The 16,825-nt window shown below is 46.0% G+C and overlaps 1 protein-coding gene across 2 annotated transcripts in view; it reads left to right on the top strand.

Annotated features, from left to right (window-relative positions):
• The window catches only part of LOC126161440 (phosphoinositide 3-kinase adapter protein 1), a 486,142-nt gene that overhangs the window by 355,714 nt on the left and 113,603 nt on the right, over positions 1-16,825 (top strand). Inside the window, exon 1 of one of the 2 annotated variants that reach the window (XM_049917243.1) lies at positions 972-1,270. The exons of the other annotated variant lie outside the window; for it this stretch is intronic. The gene's annotated coding sequence lies outside the window, so the exon portion shown is untranslated. Of the gene's footprint in view, positions 1-971; positions 1,271-16,825 lie in introns of those variants that run through there. 2 annotated transcript variants of the gene reach the window in all.

The following is a 16,825-nucleotide window of genomic DNA, read 5'->3' as shown; positions in this document are numbered from 1 at the left end:
ATTTTCCGTGATTTCCCTAAATCACTCCAGGCAAATGCCGGGATGGTTCCTCTGAAAGGGTACGGCCGACTTCCTTCCCCATCCTTCCTTAATCCGATGCGACCGATGACCACGCTGTCTGGTCTCCTTCCCCAAACAACCAACCAACCTTTCCGGAAATCTAGAAATACGGAATCTACTTGAGATCCCCTGTCGATAGCGGCCATTACTTCGTGCGAATAAAGAGCTAGCTGCGTTGCACAAGAACGATGTTTTCTGAAACCATGCTGATTACGTATCAATAGATCGTTCCCTTCGAGGTGATTCATAATGTTTGAATACAATATATGCTCCAAAACCCTACTGCAAACCGACGTCAAATGATACATGTCTGTAGTTCGATGGATTACTCCTGCTAGCCTTCTTAAACACTGGTGCGACCTGCGCAATTTTCCAATCTGTAGGTACAGATCTATCGGTGAGCGAGCGGTTGTATTCCGGAAGTCAAGGAAAATGGCATGTACCTGGGAGCCCGTATCTAATGTTTTCTGGGTCTCATGAACAAAGATCTTTGTCGTAGAAATTTAATGAATATTTGCTCATATTTCTCCGTCAAAAAAATGTGATAGTGTAATATCGCGTAAGGAAAGGAAAGAAGCGAGCAGAAGAATGGGTGGTACTATTCGCGCAGCCCGAGAGGCCAGCGGGCAGAGAATTCCGCAGCGCCGGCGCGCGTTGCGGTGTAGGCAGGAAGCCGCATTGCGTCAACAGCGGCGGCAGCTGACAAACAAGGAACGAGTCGGCGCGGCCGGATGAGCAGTGGGAAGGCGTCAGCGGCCGCCGCGTCTTCTGATGTGTGAGGGTTGCGGCTGCTGGGGAGGAGGGCGGCGTTATCAGGGGTCGCCGCTTCCGGCCGCGTCTCCTCCACTGCCAGGCCGAGCCGCCCAGTAGCTCCGCAGCCGCCGTCCAGGCAGCACCCCTTCTGTCGCCGATGCTATCGTGGCGAGAACCCCAGCGTCTGAACCGAGCGCGCTAGCAACGGCTTCGCCTCTGCCAGCATCCACCTGTTTCTATCGCGGCTGAGGAAGACGCCCCCTGGTGGCTGTGTCGTGCTGTGGCGGCCATGTGTCTGCCTTGTTTACGTCATCGAGGCACTGGCCGGCGCGAGTGTTGTTCCCCCGTGCGTCGCGACCTGCTCGGTTGGCGTGTGCCGCGCACTGAGTCACCACCGCTCTGACATTGAACGCTGGTCTACTCCGTGAGAAGGCGCTCCGTGGTACCCCGACCCGAGGTGAGTCACGCACGTGAATCAACAAAACTGTGTGCTTCACTTCGCTCACGGTCAGTTGTAGGGGTCGACAGAAGCGTCCGATCCCACGCGTCGGCTTTGACCCGTGACGTAAGGGTGTTGTCGTGTGTGACGTCATGACGGCGCGGAGTTTGGTTTGAGTGTGGCTGTCTCCAGTTCTGTTTTATCTTATTTTGTTTACTTTTCTGATCTTTTCGTTCTATCTCGTGAGATTTTTTTTAAATTTAGAAACGCTTATTACTTATTTTAATTATCTGTTTCCTCCAATTTCTGTTTTAGTTTATTGTATTTATCTTTCTGATCTGTTCGTTCTATCCCGTGAGATTTTTTTTTAAAAAAAGACAAAAAACACTAATCAGCTACTGAAGCATCTTTATCTTCTATGAGTTGCAGGGGTTACGACCCCTGGGGAGATGGGTGGCTATTCATGCATGGCTTTCTTCACTTACACGTTGTAGCTACGCAAGACGTCTAAATTTGTTTATATTTAGTTTGCCCCCCCCACCCAAAACACCCCATTTCCCGCGCATGTCCCGTTAGTGTCATTAGGCTTCTTGTGGTTAGTGTCATTAGGCTTCTTGTGGAAAGTGTGTGTGTTTGTTTTTGTTTCCGCCATATTTGTGACGTCATGGGTCAAAGCAGACGGTTCGATTCCTGGCGGGGTCAGGGATTTTCTCTGCCTCGTGATGGCTGGGTGTTGTGTGCTGTCCTTAGGTTAGTTAGGTTTAAGTAGTTCTAAGTTCTAGGGGACTTATGACCACAGCAGTTGAGTCCCATAGTGCTCAGAGCCATTTGAACCATTTTTGAAACTTTGTTCGTTGATAACAGTGTTCTTCGTAATACACTCCTGGAAATGGAAAAAAGAACACATTGACACCGGTGTGTCAGACCCACCATACTTGCTCCGGACACTGCGAGAGGGCTGTACAAGCAATCATCACACGCACGGCACAGCGGACACACCAGGAACCGCGGTGTTGGCCGTCGAATGGCGCTAGCTGCGCAGCATTTGTGCACCGCCGCCGTCAGTGTCAGCCAGTTTGCCGTGGCATACGGAGCTCCATCGCAGTCTTTAACACTGGTAGCATGTCGCGACAGCGTGGACGTGAACCGTATGTGCAGTTGACGGACTTTGAGCGAGTGCGTATAGTGGGCATGCGGGAGGCTGGGTGGACGTACCGCCGAATTGCTCAACACGTGGGGCGTGAGGTCTCCACAGTACATCGATGTTGTCGCCAGTGGTCGGCGGAAGGTGCACGTGCCCGTCGACCTGGGACCGGACCGCAGCGACGCACGGATGCACGCCAAGACCGTAGGATCCTACGCAGTGCCGTAGGGGACCGCACCGCCACTTCCCAGCAAATTAGGGACACTGTTGCTCCTGGGGTATCGGCGAGGACCATTCGCAACCGTCTCCATGAAGCTGGGCTACGGTCCCGCACACCGTTAGGCCGTCTTCCGCTCACGCCCCAACATCGTGCAGCCCGCCTCCAGTGGTGTCGCGACAGGCGTGAATGGAGGGACGAATGGAGACGTGTCGTCTTCAGCGATGAGAGTCGCTTCTGCCTTGGTGCCAATGATGGTCGTATGCGTGTTTGGCGCCGTGCAGGTGAGCGCCACAATCAGGACTGCATACGACCGAGGCACACAGGGCCAACACTCGGCATCATGGTGTGGGGAGCGATCTCCTACACTGGCCGTACACCACTGGTGATCGTCGAGGGGACACTGAATAGTGCACGGTACATCCAAACCGTCATCGAACCCATCGTTCTACCATTCCTAGACCGGCAAGGGAACTTGCTGTTCCAACAGGACAATGCACGTCCGCATGTATCCCGTGCCACCCAACGTGCTCTAGAAGGTGTAAGTCAACTACCCTGGCCAGCAAGATCTCCGGATCTGTCCCCCATTGAGCATGTTTGGGACTGGATGAAGCGTCGTCTCACGCGGTCTGCACGTCCAGCACGAACGCTGGTCCAACTGAGGCGCCAGGTGGAAATGGCATGGCAAGCCGTTCCACAGGACTACACCCAGCATCTCTATGATCGTCTCCATGGGAGAATAGCAGCCTGCATTGCTGCGAAAGGTGGATATACACTGTACTAGTGCCGACATTGTGCATGCTCTGTTGCCTGTGTCTATGTGCCTGTGGTTCTGTCAGTGTGATTATGTGATGTATCTGACCCCAGGAATGTGTCAATAAAGTTTCCCCTTCCTGGGACAATGAATTCACGGTGTTCTTATTTCAATTTCCAGGAGTGTAGTTCGCGACTGGGAACGTTCAGTTTAGTTCGCGGTTCCGTCGCGAACTAGGTCGCTCTTTTAGTTCGTTAGCTCCCATCTCGATTTCCAGAAAGACAGTTCGCCCGCTTTGCTACCGCTACTGCACACGGTCTTTTATTCGTTATGCTAGTCTTCTAAATAATGACCAGTGTTGACAATGCCTGTATTATTACAGTAATTAGACTTCGAAAGGGCAAATAAACCAGTTATTTACACAAATGGGTAAAATGGGGTAGTGAACTACTTAACTTTACGTACAGTGCACACGTAGTACTTTAATTTTAAAATATATTTATTTATTAGTTCATTGTAGGAATATTACTTACAGAATATACTAAATGCGTTTTTTTGTGAATAAAAATACACTTTCATAAATAATGGACTTTTTTAAAGTTTTGGAAATAACCAACAAAAAATATTTCTGCTTTAGGTACCGGTTAAGTACTATATGGCACAAACAATAATACCTTTATCATTAACAGAAGAAACACTTATAATTTGTTACCAAACAATTAGACATAGAAAAACGGAACTATGACCCCTGGGTGAGATCGTATTCTAAAGCATACTTTTTGCGCTTTGCATTATCATTCTTTAAATAAGGTCTTAAATTTTCAAGTGAAATATTATAAAAATTTACATATTATTATGTAAAAACATTAATTTGGAAACTTTGTTCGTTGATAACAGTGTTCTTCGTTCATTAAGGATTTCTCCCGTCGCCGAAAAAACGCGTTCGCAGGGCACTGATCTCGCTACTATGCAAAATCTCTTTAACACACATGCATATACCTGAGGATGTAACTGACGACGCTCGTGTCACCACTTAAGCGAATCTTTTTTTCTATCTAAATACTCTTCATTGCGGTATTTACCGAGTTCGCGAATACCAGCAGCAAGTTGGTTATCTGGTCTAGTGATTTTTCTTATTTCTTGGTCATACTCGTCCCATATAGAGTCTTTTTTATTTTCATTACTACTGCTACTAGAACTTCACGCCGAAGGGTCGCTAGCTGCAGGATCAGCCACTAAAATATCTCGATTCTCCCTTTGAAGTAACTGCACTCTGCCAACTTTATTTTTGAGGCGTTGTATTGCAGCTTCACAAGCTTTTTGATTTCTAAATCCTCTCTGTCTCAATCGGGGGGTCCAGAATAGTACACTCAGCGTATAGAATGTTATTCTCTAAATCTTTAAAACGGTCTCCCATGCCTTTCTTGAGCACTGATTGCACAGCGATAATTTTTTATTGTTAGAAGCATGCTTCTGCAGAAAACTGTTGAGCAGGATACGAAACACAATAACCTTTGACAAAGTCACATTTCTTTCGGCGCTTATTTCTACCGTGATTTTTTTTAAGCCTACTGCGGGCTCTCGCTCCGTCTCGTTATTGTCCGGTGGTCTTCCGAAAAGAGCGAACGAACTAAGTAGCGAGGTTATCCGTGAACTAGTTCGCGTAGTCCGCCTGTGGGAGTGCTCTTCCGAACTAGTTCGTTCGCGAACTACACAAGAATAGTCAGTTGCAGTTTACATATCACGTACTCCGCAAACCACTGTCAAGTGCAGACAGACAGACAGACAGACAAACAGACAGAATGAGAATGTATTGACACATCGGAGTTTCGAGTCAGTTCATGAACCATGCACTATGTTTACATGGAGCTCCCAAAACCGGATTTCGTAAACCAATTCCAGTTGCTCCTTTAAGCATTCAGTATCGATTCTGAAAATGCGGAACTATTTGTGGCATTTCAACAGTCGATATTCGCTCCAATGCAAATGTGTAACTTTTTTTGAAACTTGTGTGTGTTGTCGGGGACCTATTTTAAGACGAGCGAGGACTACGTTCCAAAGTTTCTAGCACACCTGCTTATAGTATATTCTGCAGGTGCATCATCCAAAGTACACACACTTAACACACTTCTGTATAGCAGCGCGGAGTGGCCGCTTGGTTCGAGGCGCCATGTCACGGATTGCGCGGCCCCATGTCACGGATTGCGCGGCCCCTCCCACCGGAGGTTATAGTCCTCCCTCGGGCATGGGTGTGTGGTTTGCTCTTAGCATAACTTAGTTTACGTTAGTTTAAGTAGTGTGTAAGTCTAGGGACCGATGACCTCAGTAGTTTGGTCCCTTAGGAATTCATGCTTGCCGAGCGAGGTGGCGCAGTGGTTAGACACTGAACTCGCATTCGGGAGGACGACGGTTCAATCCCGCGTCCGGCCATCCTGATTTAGGTTTTCCGTGATTTCCCTAAATCGCTCCAGGCAAATGCCGGGATGGTTCCTTTCAAAAGGGCACGGCCGACTTCCTTCCCCGTCCTTCCGTCATCCGATGAGACCGATGACCTCGCTGTCTGGTCTCCTTCCCCAAACCAACCAACCAATTCACGCTTCCTTGAACATTTGTATTGTCATGCTATTTTTTTTTAGAAAAAAAAATGTTTCAGCTAATATGGACTAAGTGACTTTCTGTGCAGTAACGGAGAAGTAGAGACATTCGATTGAGCATAAGTTCTCTACCTGTAATATTTAATTTGACAGAAACAGCCACCCAATGTGCTCACTGAACCAGTCAGTGGAACGCCACATGTGTGTGACAAAAAAACACACACACACACCAGAATCGCAAAAGCGATAATTGGCCGGTCTAGCAAAATAGGTTCAGCCCTTAACATGTAAACATGACAGCGATAAACGGTTTTCGGAATTCGGTTTTCACCTTCCGGAAGTCGTGTCGCGTGTAAAGGAGGATGGCCAGTATCCATATATCGCAAAATCTTTAAACTGCGTGAGTACTATCAATGATAAAGATGTGTTGCATGTAAAATATCGATATCTTCAGTCTATCGGATTTTTGAAATTTGAAAAACTAGATTTTTTAAAAAAAATGTAGTTAAGTGCGAAACGGAAAACTCTTATCATTAAAATTTTTTGTTTGAGAGATCTGTCGTTGTTGATTTTCAAAGACGTGCATCATGAAGTTTGATTGATTGAAAAACATGTCGAATTTTTCGTTGCTTTTGAGTTACAGAAATTTTGCTGACTTGGTAACGACAACCAACAAGCACTCGTACTAAGGTATCAGACAGAAAATAGGCATTGTTTGATAGAACACAACCTGAGGAATAAAGGATCGTTAATTTGATAATGCTGATAATAGAGAATTGTGTGGGAGTAAAATTTCTAGCGACCAAGGCTTGAATCCGGTACATAAAGGTTCAAATGGATGTAAGTTGTAATGGTTGTGCCGAGACGAAGAGACATGAGCGCAATTGACAAGCGTGGAGAATTGCATCAAACCAGTCTCCAGATAGCATACATTAGGGTTCCTTCCTGTTTCAATAGCGCATGGAGCGCGTGAAGAATGCTTAAATGCGCTATAATTTGTCTAATCTAGCTTTCACTGTTAGTACGCAAGCGATATGTATGTGGCTGAAATATATACCTTGTTTCTTCCCTTTGTAAGTAGGCTTCTGTGGAGTAATTGGCGTCTATCTTTATGCAACGCTCCCCCGTGCGTCAAACGAACTTGTCGCCATTCGCACTGCCGTTCTTTGTATACATTCAGTAACGCCTTACTTGGTATGGGCAGAGCCGGTTTAAGGCCCAAGCGACGCGTAACACAACAAATAGCGAAAACCGACACGGTTGAAAGTCCACGAAGGGAAAGGAGGGGCATCAAACCTTAAGTCGCTTCTGTGGAAAAATATTTTCGAACTGGCCCTGGGTGTGGGTGGAGCCACACGAGTATTTTTTGCCAATATCCTCTGTAGACAAAGTCAATTTTCCAAGTATGCCACCAATAAACACATGTCCGCCCACCTTAGCAATGATGGTGTGAGAATTCCATTTCATATAACCAAAAACTGTTGCCTCCAGGTATTTGTATGAGCTGATTTATTCCAGTAATGACTCACTAATATATTAGTCACAGCATAATATTTTCTACGTTCGTCAAGAACAATTTTAGTTTCAACGAGAGGGAGTGTGGGTCCCGAAAAGGGAACGCTGAACGTAATTATTAGCTGTCGACTAAAAAATTCAGCCAGATAAGCCCATACAAAGTAATTAAATCAACGTGTTTTACGATTACACAGTGCTGAAACACAGACGTTTTTTATTGTTTATGTTGCGTGTCCAAAGGTAATAGTCTAAACAATGTGCACATAAATGCGGCCCAGGCAAAGAGAATGTTTTGTTCCTACACACAGCAAACCGTCAATTCGCCGCCTCAAAAATTTGGAAATTTGTGGTAAGGACTATGGGACCAAACTGATGAGGTCATCGGTCCCAAGGCTTACTCCCTAATTAATCTAACTTAACCTTACTTACGCTAAGGACAACACACACACGCATGCCCGAGAGAGGTCTCGAACCTCCAACGGATGGAGCGCGCGATCCGCGACAAGGCGCCTGAGACCTCACAGCTACCCCGCGAGGATTGGCGCCTGAGACCCAAGCGATCGCCACCTAGTTGAACAGGGGAGGGGGGGGGGGAGGGGAGCGTGGGCGGACGGGCGCGAAGAACTCATTTCTACCAGGACTGTATAGAAACGTATGCATCGCATAGGCTGACTACCGACTCTGTGTCCCGTATGACTTTTGGCCACCCAGTGTAAATCTGGATGGTCGGATGGGGATTCGAACCGTCGTCCTCCCGGATGTGAGTCCAGAGTCTTGACCACTGCGCCAGTTCACTTGGTCCAAGGATAATTTGGGCGGACATGTGAAGGAGAAACAGGCACATGCGTCCAAGACGAAGACAGCAGCTTCGAACTTATCGCATTAAGAAAACACAGCTCCAGTTTTGTACTGTCAGTTATCACACCTCCCCTTTGCTGCTAGTATACTAACAAACTTCCAACTTCCTAGGAGTGTATTTGATGAAGACTTCAGTTGGAAAAACCATATCGTAGACCTCCTGAAACGTTTACATTTGGCTATTTATCCCATAAGAATAATACTGTCAAATTTGCAGGTTTGAATATTAGGAAGTTAACTTTTTTGCTTAGTTCCGTTCACTGATGTCTTACGGGGTAACTCTTCATTTAGTCAAAAAGTATTCGTTGCACAAACATGTAATAAAGTAATTAGAATTGTGTGTGGAGTTCACACATTACGTCTTGGCGGGCTCTCTTTAAGCAGCTGGGAATATTAACCACTGCCTCACAGCACATTTATCCACTTTTGAAATTTATTGTCAAGAATCTGTCAGTGTTTGAGAGAGAGCAATTCACTAGTACAACACAAGAAGGCAAAATGATATGCATTACCCCATAACTAATCATGAAGGGGTGCAATACGCAGCTATCAAATTTTTTGACAGACTACCAATGTAAGTAAACTGTCTGGCAGATAGCAGAAGTGTTTTCGGATGTTGATTAGATGTGTTTCTCCTTAAAAAACAACTTCAATACCACTACGAAATTAATGAATGGAAATAGTCATTTATACAGAAAAAAACATGGAAGTGACCAACGTGTAGCAATCTAAATACATTTTTAGCCTCTTTTGTGTCTTTTCAGATGACATGTTCCACATCAGAAAGTTTATCGTGAATATGGTCTATGGAACAGGAACCTAAGTAACTAACAATGTACTTCGATTAACAGAGAAGTTTTGTGCCAGCGCTGATACAGTCGCTATAATGAAACTTCCTAAGGAAACAGTGACTATCGTATAACAGGTGTAATAAGATACAAAGGCTTATAGACGGGGAGACGCTCAATGAAACTCCTCTGGGTATCAAAGAGAGAATACGCGAAGCCTTCAAGAACTACCGCAACAGAATGTTACTGTAAGACGCTTCACGAAATCGAACGGAACTCTGGTAATTTATGGCGTCAGAGTGAGCGCCCAGAAATTCATGGACGACGTCCAAATGTTGTGCAGAAAATGGAAACAACCACCCTGCTTGAAACCTCCCCTTAGAAAAATTCATGAATTACTGTGCTGGTATTTGATTTTCAAACAGCTGAGCAAAACTGAACGTACTCAGACATTTCTCTCTTTACTTATTCTGATCATCACTAAACTGACACACAATATTTTTAGCGCAACGCAATCTGACTTTCAATAATCTCTACAAAAGAATGGGCCTCACTAACAATAACCTATACCTTTCATGAATCACTTACCTCACAAAAATCTTCATTACTCGAATTACTGCAATACAGCGAGCACCAATACTGCCAGCTAAATAAAGGATTCTAACTGCTGAAGGCACTAACTACTGATAGTCATAGTTAGCAAATGAAAGATTTTGATAGAGAACAAACAATATATTTACCTTAATAGTGTTCAAAAGTCATAATATATATATATACAGGGTGTCCCAGCTATCTTGTCCACCCAAAATATCTCTGGAACAATAACAGCTATTGGAAAACGACTTTCACCGGTATCAATGTAGGGCTGGGGCCCATGAATGTACATATTTTGAAACATTCTAAAACGAAAGCATATGTGTTTTTTAACACAAACTTATGTTTTTTTAAATGGACCTCCTATATTTTTTCTTCAGCAATCCATAGCATGACAAAGCACATACACAATGGCGTTGATTGCATCGCAATATTCCCATTACATCCTGAGATATTGAGACGCGAAGTTGACGCTTGAAACACCCGACATGCGCTGCTAGCGCACGTCCTGAGGCTCAGGCGTGAATCCCATGCTGCCCGTAATCGCGATGTGATTGACAAGTAAGTGTCCCTCTTGATAAGTATGGAGGTGTGATTACACATGTCACACAGCACAGTCAGTGATTTTCATACAGAGCGCTACGTGACGTTACCAACATAAAAATCTAAACAGCCTACTTACATAAAAACCTAAACACCCTACTTACATAAAAACCTAAACAGCCTACTTACATGCTGAATACGCGGAAGCACATCATTAATCAGTGTCGCTAACAAAACCTGAGAGATCGTATTACTCCCGCAGATGGCCTGCAGTCAATATTCGCACCGAAAGTGAAGCGTGCAGACGTGCACTGGTTCCTGAACTGCTGCTGAGGATTCCCCGAAAAATGCGACTTCCTTCTCTCTTACCTAACGCTCGACCACATACGAGACATTACTGTTGGTTTCCATTCATCTGCCAATGGGGCCTCCCGGGCAACAATGCCATACGATCATTTCCGTTTCCAACAGACTGCACTGCCGTCTCGTTTCCTACGGTGACGCGTATTAAATTACTTCATTTCCTTAAACCTCTGTCACTTTCCGTCTTGTTGGTGTAGCGTCGGTTCTTCGGAATGCCGCCGGCCGCGGTGGTCTAGCGGTTCTAGGCGCTCAGTCCGGAACCGCGCGACTGCTACGGTCGCAGGTTCGAATCCTGCCTCGAACATGGATGTATGTGATGTCCTTAGGTTACTTAGGTTTAAGTAGTTCTAAGTTCTAGGGGACTGATGACCACAGATTATAAGTCCCATAGTGCTCAGAGCCATTTTTTTCTTCGGAATGCCGAGTTCACGGCTTCTTTCGCCTGTGGCCTTAAATGTCGGTTTGAAAAACGTCGTTCCAGGGAGTGGTCAATAACACAACATCGTTTATACTGAACGCCTCAAATCTTCATGGTATATGAATGATAGGACATCCGAAACCTGAGAAATTTACGATAAGGAATGTAAGAGGGCTGCTGAAAAGATAATGCCTCCGCACTTTTTATGTTAAGACCCTTAAAGGTTTTTAAAGTAATAACAAACGTTATTAACTTTCTACACGTTTATTCTTCATGTATTATTTACAGACGAATGGAAAAACTGGTACAAGCCGACCTCGGGGAGCATCAGTTTGGATTCCGTAGAAATATTGGAACATGTGAGGCAATACTTACCTTACGACTTATCTAACATGGTAGATTAAGGAAAGGCAACCCTACGTTTCTAGCATTTGTAGACTTAGAGAAAGCTTTTGACAATGTTGAATGAAATACTCTCTTTCAAATTCTGATGGTGGCAGGGGTAAAAGACAGGGAGCGAAAGGCTATTTACAACTTGTACAGAAACCTGATGGCAGTTATGAGAGTCGAGGGACATGAAAGGGAAGCAGTGGTTGGGAAGGGAGTAAGACAGGGTTGTAGCCTCTCCCCGATGTTATTCAATCTGTATATTGAGCGAGCAGCAAAAGGAAACAAAAGAAAAATTCGGAGTAGGTATTAAAATCCATGCAGAAGAAATAAAAACTTTGAGGTTCGCCGATGACATTGTAATTCTATCAGAGACAGCAAAGGACTTGGAAGAGCAGTTGAACGGAATGAACAGTGTCTTGAAAGGAGGATATAAGATGAACATCAACAAAAGCAAAACGAGGATAATGGAATGTAGTCGAATTAAGTCAGGTGATGCTGAGGGAATTAGATTAAGAAATGAGACACTTAAAGTAGTAAAGGAGTTTTGCTATTTGGGGAGCAAAATAACTAAGGATGGTCGAAGTAGAGAAGATATAAAATGTAGACTGGCAATGGCAAGGAAAGCGTTTCTGAATAAGAGAAATTTGTTAACATCGAGTATAGATTTAAGTGTCAGGAAGTCGTTTCTGAAAGTATTTGTATGGAGTGTAGCCATGTATGGAAGTGAAACATGGACGATAAATAGTTTGGACAAGAAGAGAATAGAAGCTTTCGAAATGTGGTGCTACAGAAGAATGCTGAAGGTTAAATGGGTAGATCACATAACTAATAAGGAGGAGGTATTGAATAGAATTGGGGAGAAGAGGAGTTTGTGGCACAACTTGGCAAGAAGAAGGGATCGGTTGGTAGGACATGTTCTGAGGCATCAAGGGATCACAGATTTAGCATTGGAGGTCAGCGTGGATGGTAAAAATCGTAGAGGGAGACCAAGAGATGAATACACTAAGCAGATTTAGAAGGCTGTAGGGTGGAGTAAGTACTGGGAGATGAAGAAGCTTGCACAGGATAGGGTAGCATGGAGAGCTGTATCAAACCAGTCTCAGGACTGAAGACCACAACAACAAGAACATTCTTCATGTGTACTTTTTTATTTCTCAACATAGTCACGCTGGCGATGAACATATTTCTCCCAATGAGAGGCCAGATTTTTGATACCGTCACTGTAGAATGTTTCATTTTGCTGACGGAACCACCTCAGCACCGCTTGCGCCGCTTCATCAAAGAACATCAAAACGAAGTCCTCGAAGGTGTTCTTCAAGTTTTTAACAGATGAAAATCAGATGGGACTGTACGGAGGATGACCGACGACTGTGAACTCAGCCGTCGTGTGTGGTCTAGCATTGTTATGTTGAAAGAGAAGGCTCAACGTATGAGGACGAACTCCTCCGTTTCGAAACTCGGTTACAGCACGCTTTTTCCCACACGGTGACATATTTACGTCACACACCGCCATGTTACACGCTACAATTCAGAGTCCTCTAGCGGCAGAGGGCTGCAGATATCTACACTACTGGCCATTAAAATTGCTACACCACGAAGATAGTGTGCTACAGACGCGAAATTTAACCGACAGGAAGAAGATGCTGTGATATGCAAATGATTAGCTTTTCAGAGCATTCACACAAGGTTGGCGCCGGTAGCGACACCTACAACGTGCTGACATAAGGAAAGTTTCCAACCGATTTCTCCTACGCAAACAGCAGTTGACTGGCGTTGCCTGGTGAAACGTTGTTCTGATGCCTCGTGTAAGGAGGAGAAATGCGTACCATAACGTTTCCGACTTCGATAAAGGTCGGATTGTAGCCTATCGCGATTGCGGTTTATCATATCGCGACAATGCTGTTTGTGTTGGTCGAGATCCAATGAATGTTAGCAGAATATGGAATCGGTGGGTTCAGGAGGGTAATACGAAACGCCGTTCTGGATCTCAACGGCCTCGCATCACTAGCAGTCGAGATGACAGGCATCTTATCCGCATGGCTGCAACGGATCGTGCAGTCACGTCTCGATCCGTGAGTCAACAGATGGGGACATTAGCAAGACAACAACCATTTGCACGAACAGTTCGACGACGTTTGCAGCAGCATGGACTATCAGCTCGGAGACGATGGCTGCGGTTACCCTTGACGCTGCATCACAGACAGGAGCGCCTGCGATGGTGTACTCAACGACGAACCTGGGTGCACGAATGGCAAAACGTCATTTTTTGCGGATGAATCCAGGTTCTGTTTACAGCATCATGATGGTCGTATCCGTGTTTGGCGACATCGCGGTGAACGCACGTTGGAAACGTGTATTCGTCATCGCCATACTGGCGTATCACCCGACGTCATGGTATGGGGTGCCATTGGTTACACGTCTCGGTCACCTCTTGTTCGTATTGATGGCACTTTGAACAGTGGATCTTTAATTTCAGATGTGTTACGACCCGTGGCTCTACCCTTCATTCGATCCCTGCGAAACCCTACATTTCAGCAGGATAATGCACGACCGCATGTTGCAGGTCCTGTACGGGCCTTTCTGGATACAGAAAATGTTCGACTGCTGCCCTGGCCAGCACATTCTCCAGATCTCTCACCAATTGAAAACGGCTGGTCAATGGTGGCCGAGCGACTGGCTCGTCACAATACGCCAGTCACTACTCTTGATGAACTGTGGTATCGTGTTGAAGCTGCATGGGGAACTGTACCTGTACACGCCATCCAAGCTCTGTTTCACTCAATGCCCAGGAGTATGAAGGCCGTTATTACGGCAAGAGGTGGTTGTTCTGGGTACTGATTTCTCAGGATCTATGCACCGAAATTGCGTGAAAATGTGATTACTTGTCAGTTCTAGTATAATATATTTGTCCAATGAATACCCGTTTATCATCTGCAGTTCTTCTTGGTGTAGCAATTTTAATGGCCAGTAGCGTAGACTGAGAAAATAAACAACAAAAGTGGTCGACGAGTGCTGCTATTTGGGTCCAGTATAGCTGGTGATGACTGAAGAGAACAGCACATAAGACGCGGACTGGAGAAACAGCAATAAAAGTTTTTTCTATATAATTTTATTTAGATCTAACAGAAATATAAGCAGTAGAAAGTCTTGCCTGAAAGTACTGTTCTGCAGCGTAGCCTCATTTACAAGTGAAACGTGGTAAGCAAAACAGTTGAGATAAAAGGAGAATAGATGCTTTTGAAATGAAATATGGTGTTTCGTAAGAACGCTGAAGGTGAGTTGTTTACTTAGAATTAGTAATGAAGAGATACTGCATCGAATTATGAGAAAGTACCTTCTGACGCAACTTGACTAAAAGACGGGATACATTTGCAGGACACAACCTGAGGTATTCAGGAATTGTTAATTTATTATTTTGGAGCAGAGCGAGGCAGGTAAATATCGTACAGGTGGATCAAAGGTTGACTACAGTAATCTTGTTGATGTTGATGTGGATGTGGACTGCAGTATCCGTGCAGGACCGAAAGACTTGCATGGGATGGAACACTACATCAGATAGCATTCAGACTGAAGACAACAACAACAGCAGCAACAACAACAATTACTCACACCTTATAGTACAAATTAAGGTCATAGTAAATGCTAATGTGGACCGTGTTAACACTGCCACTAATACACTCCTGGAAATGGAAAAAAGAACACATTGACACCGGTGTGTCAGACCCACCATACTTGCTCCGGACACTGCGAGAGGGCTGTACAAGCAATGATCACACGCACGGCACAGCGGACACACCAGGAACCGCGGTGTTGGCCGTCGAATGGCGCTAGCTGCGCAGCATTTGTGCACCGCCGCCGTCAGTGTCAGCCAGTTTGCCGTGGCATACGGAGCTCCATCGCAGTCTTTAACACTGGTAGCATGTCGCGACAGCGTGGACGTGAACCGTATGTGCAGTTGACGGACTTTGAGCGAGGGCATATAGTGGGCATGCGGGAGGCCGGGTGGACGTACCGCCGAATTGCGCAACACGTGGGGCGTGAGGTCTCCACAGTACATCGATGTTGTCGCCAGTGGTCGGCGGAAGGTGCACGTGCCCGTCGACCTGGGACCGGACCGCAGCGACGCACGGATGCACGCCAAGACCGTAGGATCCTACGCAGTGCCGTAGGGGACCGCACCGCCACTTCCCAGCAAATTAGGGACACTGTTGCTCCTGGGGTATCGGCGAGGACCATTCGCAACCGTCTCCATGAAGCTGGGCTACGGTCCCGCACACCGTTAGGCCGTCTTCCGCTCACGCCCCAACATCGTGCAGCCCGCCTCCAGTGGTGTCGCGACAGGCGTGAATGGAGGGACGAATGGAGACGTGTCGTCTTCAGCGATGAGAGTCGCTTCTGCCTTGGTGCCAATGATGGTCGTATGCGTGTTTGGCGCCGTGCAGGTGAGCGCCACAATCAGGACTGCATACGACCGAGGCACACAGGGCCAACACCCGGCATCATGGTGTGGGGAGCGATCTCCTACACTGGCCGTACACCACTGGTGATCGTCGAGGGGACACTGAATAGTGCACGGTACATCCAAACCGTCATCGAACCCATCGTTCTACCATTCCTAGACCGGCAAGGGAACTTGCTGTTCCAACAGGACAATGCACGTCCGCATGTATCCCGTGCCACCCAACGTGCTCTAGAAGGTGTAAGTCAACTACCCTGGCCAGCAAGATCTCCGGATCTGTCCCCCCATTGAGCATGTTTGGGACTAGATGAAGCGTCGTCTCACGCGGTCTGCACGTCCAGCACGAACGCTGGTCCAACTGAGGCGCCAGGTGGAAATGGCATGGCAAGCCGTTCCACAGGACTACATCCAGCATCTCTACGATCGTCTCCATGGGAGAATAGCAGCCTGCATTGCTGCGAAAGGTGGATATACACTGTACTAGTGCCGACATTGTGCATGCTCTGTTGCCTGTGTCTATGTGCCTGTGGTTCTGTCAGTGTGATCATGTGATGTATCTGACCCCAGGAATGTGCCAATAAAGTTTCCCCTTCCTGGGACAATGAATTCACGGTGTTCTTATTTCAATTTCCAGGAGTGTATATTATTGACTGCAGTAGATTATCCTTCCCTGTCCGAATCAGATTCTACAATCGGCTAATCACGCGTGTTGCTTCAGAAGCATCTTACGATTCGACAATGAAGGATTTAATTGACAACAAATAACAACGGACCACAAAATGAATTTTTTGTTATTGGTATTGTTCCTTCTCCAAAAACCAGTTCGAGATACACTTCGATTTAGAAAAGTACCGCATGCCACAACACATAGCGAATTACTTCTCACCGAAAGCCGGCCGGTCGCAGGTCGAATCTTGCCTCGGGCATGGATGTGTG

This window comes from Schistocerca cancellata, chromosome 2 (genome assembly GCF_023864275.1).
Source record: "Schistocerca cancellata isolate TAMUIC-IGC-003103 chromosome 2, iqSchCanc2.1, whole genome shotgun sequence".
NCBI classification, from domain to species: Eukaryota; Metazoa; Arthropoda; class Insecta; order Orthoptera; family Acrididae; genus Schistocerca; species Schistocerca cancellata.
Note: the sequence above shows the minus strand (reverse complement) of the source record. Positions and strands in the feature narration are given on the sequence as shown.